Genomic DNA, 7,921 nt, shown 5'->3' with positions numbered 1-7,921 from the left:
AGCATGCTGCGCTCACTCCTCTTCTTGTCTGTGTTTACTGGCAGTAAAGCTGCTTTAATCAATAAATTTAGCTTTGTATTATTGACTCTATTTATTAGCTGTAATTGTATTATTGGAATAATAAATAATAATATAAATTCCCCATTATCATCCAATAATCTGTCAGCCTGACATGTTTCCTGCATCCCTATTATTTATTCATTCATGAGGTAATCTCTGTATTTTACATGTCACAGTCTTTGAAACATCAACACATGGATATCAAAGAATTAAAGTTCCTACCAAAAGGCTTCTGAGTGTTTTGTGACATTTTCATAACAATACAGTCTTTCAAATTGAGTAAAAAATAGTGTAAATAATTCCTCTGTAAAGTGCATTAATATAAAGTGCATTAACATCCGACAGTTTTAAAGAACTTTGAAAATAGATATTTTCTATTTGGCTTCCACTTTGCTTTTATGCTGCCTCCTGCCTTACTCTGCTACGATGAGCTTGTTAACAGAAGAATATTAAATTGCAGACACAGTGTCTGATGTTTTGTCTCCACACTCTCATCACACTGCATCTGGATATGAAAGAATACAATGGCTGGTCTGGTCAAGTGCAGACCTTTCTCCCCTCCAGGGTGACGATTAATTAAAACAGAAATATCAAAATGAATGCCATGAAATTATTGTCACAATATAACCTGTGCTTTGGGCTTTGCAGATGAAGGCAGTCTAAATTGTGTTTGTTTCACAGAGTGAAGCAGAAGAATCCAAGCAAATATACATTGTGTGATCAAGTGTTTTTGAGAAGCCATTATTCTCTTTGTAGGAGACTTGTTAGAAAATGACACCCTGAACACTCTTCATTCCTCTGTCTGTTACACTCTCAGGATCTTTCTCTTTTCAAGTACTTTAAAATGTCCATTTCTATGTGCATCTCAAAGCTCTGGAAACAGCTTAAAGACAGCAACAGAAAAATACTGCTCTTGCAAAGAAGTAGAGTCACACTCATACTGTACCGTCAATGTAATTATCACGACCCATCTGTCAAATCCAAGCTGAAAAATATGTGTAAAAATTTGTGGAGTGTTTATTTATTCTTCAGCATTTCTATTTCCTTACAACAACACCAAGTTGGACAAGTTGCGTTTAGAAAAAATACAGAAATACGAAAACACTTTTACCAGTTTGGTGAAGCATAAGTGAGGAATGAGGAAGCCAGTCAGTAATAAAGTACAGGACAACTGTAGCTGCAGTTCAGCTAAGGCCAACACGTTCTCACTCCGACCTCGTCACTTATGGATGTTTGGTCATGGACTTTACAATTTGAGATACATTGTGCAAGGTACCCTGGGTGCGTTGATTGTTGACGTTCTGGGACACCATGTAAAGTTCTGCCTGTTACATGCAATGTCTTCTTTCAAGATACACTTCTGTTTTCACAGGAAATTTAATATTTACATACAGTATCTTCCAAAATAAAAGCACTACATCGGCACAACAACGCGAATTGATGTTTTTTTTCCTTCAGCAACAAACGCAAGTGTTTGTATTGCGTTTTGGTAAAAAGAACAGGGTTGGCTTCAGAATCTTCCGGGACCAGAACACCGCTCTCTCAGGTCAGTCAGTGGTTTTTGGACCCCTCCCGCCCACCTCACTTGGACATTCGCCACCTAAACTTTCATCCTTGTCCCGTCATGTTTCCCCCTGATGTCACCGGGTGCTGTTAAACTATAACAGCAATCAGCCGCGAATCATGCTGACGTTAAAGGACGCCTTTTTTAGTTGGTTTCTGACGCCGCAAGTCACTGCCCATGCGCTGGATTTCGACGACTTCGGAGTGAGACCGGGCTCGACACACCTACAGCTTTTCAATGCACAATTAAAGGTGTTTCCTGTTATAACCAGTTCTGTGAACAACTGCTTCTCCTCACATAAACAAATTTGGCCCATATCATGTCAGACCATCTGGCTGAAGTCACGTCAGGTCATCTTTCCAATGTCTACAAAATAAGTTTATGTCAGGTCATCTACACTATGCATGCCTACGTAAAAGGATGGCTCTTTTCATCGGTGTCCGACGGCGGATGTCACTGACCAAGTGCTGGATTTTGGTGACTTCGGAATGAAACCGGGCTGCTACGGCTGCTTTACAGTTGTACAAAGTTCTACACAGAACCTATGCTATAGTCTATGCAAGTGGCGCACGCCATTGTGAGCGTACTTGTGCACTGGTGTGTGTCACTCTGCAATCACACCCCCAAAACACTAGTTTGCCGTGGTACGCCACTGTGTTGAGTTTCTGTGAAGTTTAATGGATTCAACTAACACACAGAAACATGGCTCAAAGCAACAGTAGGTAACTTTAATCAAAATTACTTTTTTTCATACTTGCTGAAACTGTCACTATCGGTCTGGGTCACAAACGTTCTCATTTTACAGCTAAACAGTACACTGAAATATTTGTTTGAAAACATCTGGGGTGAGAAATTATGGAGCTACATTAGGGTCAAATGTTTTGTACTTGAAAAAATAAAATTTGAAACTGAAAATTCATGTGTTGATCTTGAATTTTGAAAAATACAACAATGTATTCAAAATACAAATAAGTGTATGAAACGTTTTTTCAGGTTAAATATAATTTTGATTCACTTTGGTAATTCTTTTGAATGAATAATTTATTTTCACTTTTCACTTCCATGTGTATTTTAACATTTGAGGTCTTATTTTTTTCAGTTGCATGTTTTATCTTTTCAGATTCAAATCTTATTTTTTCAGTTTCAAATCTGTTTTTTGAGTTTCAGACTTTTGACCCTGAAGTGGCGTGGGGGGCGCGGCATCAACTGAGAGGGGTGTGGAATTATGAGTGACAGTGCCTTCAGGGAACGTAGGAACTAAAAAAATTCTGACTTAACACTTATATACACCATATTCATGTGACTGGCAGTGTAAAAATTGATGCCAGTGACAAACTTCCATTTAGAAATCTGTTTTAGACAGTACTGAGCACCAACTGTGGTATAAGAGCGATAAATTATGCCAGATTTTGCAGATCAACAGCCACATTTTAAGTGCTGATATGTCCGATTTCCACATAGCACTGTGAACGCAGCGTACTGTCCGCTTGCGATGATGGCGTCCAGTCGATCGGGTCAATCTGCTGGAGCCCATACGTCCAGCACACAGGTGAGAAATGTTAACTAAGCTTTGGGAAATCATAACAAATATTAAGGTGTTGTTTTTGTGACAATACATATGGAAGTGAAAAGTGAAAATAAATTATTAATTCAAAAGAGTTACCAAAGTGAATCAAAATTATATTTAACCTGAAAAAACGTTTCATACACGTATTTTTATTTTGAATACACTGTTGTATTTTTCAGAATTCAAGATCAACACATGAATTTTCAGTTTCAAATTTTATTTTTTCAAATACAAAACTTTTGACCCTAATGTAGCTCCATAAGAAATAGGCAATGCAGTCACAGAATCTAAACAAAAATAAAAAGGTCTGCGTCACAGTGATGTGTAGTTACATTTCTGGGGAGGTGCACATAAGGCGACAGTGTAGGGTCTGCATCTACGTAGAGCCTGTTCTGTGCCTACATTGTAGATTTAACGCAGCGGTATAAACAAGGCTTTAGTTTCATGGATTTGAAAAGATCCAGCAGTCGAATCTCCAAACAGACTGTGATCTTTCTCCACTCTCAGCCTGATTGTTCATTGCCCTCCTCCACCTCTGCTTTCATGCTGAGGGTTCACAGGTTCACTCTGCAGTCAGTTTTCTAAAGATTCTTTCTGCATTCTCTCCTCTGTCGGCCTGCATCATCTGAAAACTGTCTGCCTCAGGCACACACACACACACACACACACACAGGCACACACTGATAGCACACACACACTGGCATGAATACACCTGCCACAAATCTCACAAATTCTGCTGAATTTAATCAAAAAGGTTATGTTGATGTTATATTAAAAACAAAGCAACAAAAAAGTAAATTAAACTGTGGACAAACAAAAAGATGTTTGGAGCCAGAGCAGACAAAGAGAGGCTGGCAGGCAGGAGCGGACTATAAAATAATGATGGCCCTATTTTTCACATATACATTTAACTGAGCCTGAGGCTAAGAAACTCTGCATGAGTCATTGAGGTAGAACAAGTAAAGGCACTGATGTATTAATTGTGTTGTAGTAGAACTGCTGGTATGTTACATTATTAGTTTCACTGAAATCAGCCGGAGTGTCTTCATTCTTTAGTTATCTGCATTGTTACAAGCTGGCAGCAGTGGTGATTATTACTCGGGCAAACTGTCTGAATGTGGAGCTTCTCGACAGAGCTTTGGGCAGAGTTCATTGACTCCTATTAAGGAGCTCAGTATCACAGAGCGTATGGCGCCAGAGTTATTCAGTGTCAGGGAAACGAAAGTGAAGCCTTTTGTGTGCCGTAGATGTGAGTGACTGAGTCCAGCGCTAATTTCAGAGTGCTTACTTAGGCTCGCCAAACTTAACGGAGCATATTAGCCTATGAAGGAATCCTTCGATCCTAATTATGGCTTAGAGAGAGGCGGTGTGTGTGTGTGTGTGTGTGTGTGTGTGTGTGTGTGTGTGACTGAGATGATGACAAAGAAAGTAAAAAAGGAACTGGAAAGCAAAAAAAAAAAAAAAAAATGATTTAGACAAAAATGAGATTAAGACAAGGGGAAAAATGAAAAAAGAAAAATGACCAGAGAAAACCAAGACAGGAGCAATAGAGTAGAAACAAAGTCAGAATATGTCATTTTGGCCTTGTTGACCACCATATGTGGACACTTCTAGCAAAAATTGTCTTTTTAAAATTCCATTTTCATTACCTAATCAATAAGGAAAAAACACTGCATTTTATTTTTAGTTGTGTTTCCAGATGATACCGTCACTTTACTCCAGTGAATCAGCTTTAAGATGGATCTGCCACCTCTAAAATGTGCTACATGTAGCTTTTTTGTAAAGATCGATATATAACTGGAAATCCTACTGTAATAAAGAGATTAAATTATAAACAGTGGAGACCTTTGTATGACACCACTTGTGTTGTCAGTGGAAGTATTTCTTAAAAGTGAGAACAATGTTCCCATAAACCCCGGAGATCTGCCTTTCATGCCTTACTCCATATGTCATTTCAAAAAGACTCTGGAAGCTTGAGCTCCATTTGTTCTGGACGAACACTCCTCAAAATGAGTGCTGCAACAGCTCAGTCGCAAGAAGAAAATGTTGGCATTGTATGTTTCTGCAAACCATGGATACGTTACATTTGTACAGCATTACTTAAGAGACATAGTAAATGAGCTGATATTGTTATAAGGAGGTGGAAGGAATGCTGCATTTCCTGCCAGGCAATGGCACGAAAAGCAGCTGTTTTTTTTTTTTTACAGAGACATCACTGTGTTTCCAGCAGGGATTGTGCCGTCAAAACTGGGCATTTAAAGCCAAATCATGATCTTTTCCTAACCGTGACAAAAGCCCCGTTTCCACCGAGCAGTGCGGTACAGTTCAGTTTGGAACGCTTTTTTTTTCCACTGTGAAAAGTTGTGGATGGTGCCAATGGAACCGTTCCATACCGTCCCCATGTTTGGTCCCCCCTCTGTTGGGGTACCTAGCACACAGATCTGGTACTAAAAGGTGGAGCTGTGAACACTGCAGTCTGATTGGTCAGTAGAGGACGGTCACTCTGCTCAGGGCTGAGTTGTGTCTGGTTTTGAGGCTCATGTAACCACTGTTCATACTGTGGAGAGTTTTATTAGTAAACTGTAACTATAAAATGAAAGGATGTTTTGCTGCCTCTCACAGCAGCTGGAGTCTGAGAAAAAATAACTTCATTCACTGGGCCGACTGCCGGCAACTTTTAAGGTGGAACGTTAACTTGTAATGTTACTCAATGCATGAGTTGATGACGTGAATCCATCAGCACACCTTAAATTTCACTGTGACAACTTTGACCATCACTTTAGTTTCTATATGACAGACACTTTTAGTAATGAGTGGATCTTCAAGAGTTTATATGTGTTAATTTCGGCCACGTTATGTGAACTGCATATATTCTAATCCTCACTCAGAGAAAGAAAAAAGCATTGCGGAGAGTCGTTCTTGTGGGCTACGGCAACACTAAACCCCTGAGCTTGCCTGAGAAGGACTAAATGCACAAACCCGCTATCTTTAAATATCCCATGGAGAGAGACTCTCACTGCAGCCTGTTTTATTTTATTCTGAAAATGTCAGTGTGCAGCCTCGTTCTGTGGACGATAAACAAGGTACAGACTTCCATCTGTGTCACCGGTGATGAGGAAATACAGTGAGTGCTGGACGGAGCAGTGAGTGACAACAACCTGCCCACAAGTACTGTTTGCAGTGGAAACACTAAATAGACCTAGGGTCTAGGAACCATGTCTGAGGGATTACTTTTGGTTCCAAAGGTACCATATCAAAAGTGTTTGGTGGAAACCGGGCTACTTCATTACATTTCCTTTTAGAAACTGTAAAATTTTACGCCAATACATTTCAATGTATTTACTCCAGTATCTATTTATTTCTATGTCCTAAGCATTTTTGTTACTTCATTACTACAAAATAAAATGCAGCAGTGGTCTTTTTTTTTGACAGAATTCTCGATATCAAAACATGCAAGCTTTATATAAACTACTTATGGACCTTGTATGTAAAAGCATGTACAAGCATTTGATTTTCCTTGTAGGTTTGAACCACAACTACACATACAAACACACATGGCATCATCATAACCCTTTCCACACACATAGACAGAGGGGGAAAAAAGCACAGAGTGTGTGCTCACTGTAGAGCAGTGTGCACAGCAGAAGGAACCAAACATCAGAGGGCCCGTTAACGCGCCAAGGAGCATTTTGTCTCCTCAAACGACTCGGAGAATACCAGACAAAATGACTCAGACTCCGCTCAAAAGCAGCTGGAGAAAAGAGACACTCGGCACAGCCATCACTTTAGAGGGAATTTTATATCAGACAAAGCTAATCTAATGCTCTGCTCTTGTTTCAAAACTTCAAACTAGATGGCAACTCAGTCTGATGAGGCTGGATCTGAGTGAGAGGATGGGAACCAGAGAGAAAATAAAGTGAAAGAGAGTCACTGAGGCTTACTGTTTTCTTCAGGGTGACTGCTCCCATCTTTAACGAGCTTCAGTGTATAGGATAGATAGATAGATAGATAGATAGATAGATAGATAGATAGATAGTTAGATAGATAGATAGATAGATAGGTTCAAAGGGTTCATTCTGAAGGGCCAAGGTTCTACCCAGAACCCTTTGCTTCTAAAGACCCCTTTTTTAGAAGAAAGGGTTCTTAACATTTTGACAGCTATTTTAGATTTGGTCTTAGTCATTAGTTTTAGTCACATTTTACTCATTTTTATTTTGCATAGTTTTATTTAGTCATAATCAACAAAAATCCAAAACCTTTTAGTCTATGAAAATTCATGACAAATTAGTCAACTCTTTGTCATTACCTAGCACAGCTGTTCTCGGCTTTCGATGTCCAATAGTCCACCACTAACATTTTTATCACGTCTCATCAGCGAAAATGAAACGTAGATTTCATCTTAGTTTTTATTATGAAGATCTACTTTTAGCTCGTCATTGTCTCGTTTTTGTCATGGAAAAAAGGTTGTTGACATTTTTCATCGTAGTTCTCGTCAATGACATTGAAGGGCCAGTGTGTAATATTTGACATGGTTTATTGTCAATCTGAATCTGAATATTCTACCCATTAATATGTTTATATAAGTGTATAATCGCTATAAAATAAAATTCGTTTGGTTTTCGTAGCCTTATAATTATGCTTTTATATATATATATAGCAAGGGCCTTGCTTTAGAGAGGTCGCCATCTTGCGCCGCCATGTATGTACAGCAGACCGAGCGGACAATCCAG

The sequence above is a fragment of the Epinephelus moara genome, chromosome 24 (genome assembly GCF_006386435.1).
Source record: "Epinephelus moara isolate mb chromosome 24, YSFRI_EMoa_1.0, whole genome shotgun sequence".
Classification (NCBI taxonomy): Eukaryota; Metazoa; Chordata; class Actinopteri; order Perciformes; family Serranidae; genus Epinephelus; species Epinephelus moara.
This window is presented reverse-complemented; position numbering follows the sequence as displayed.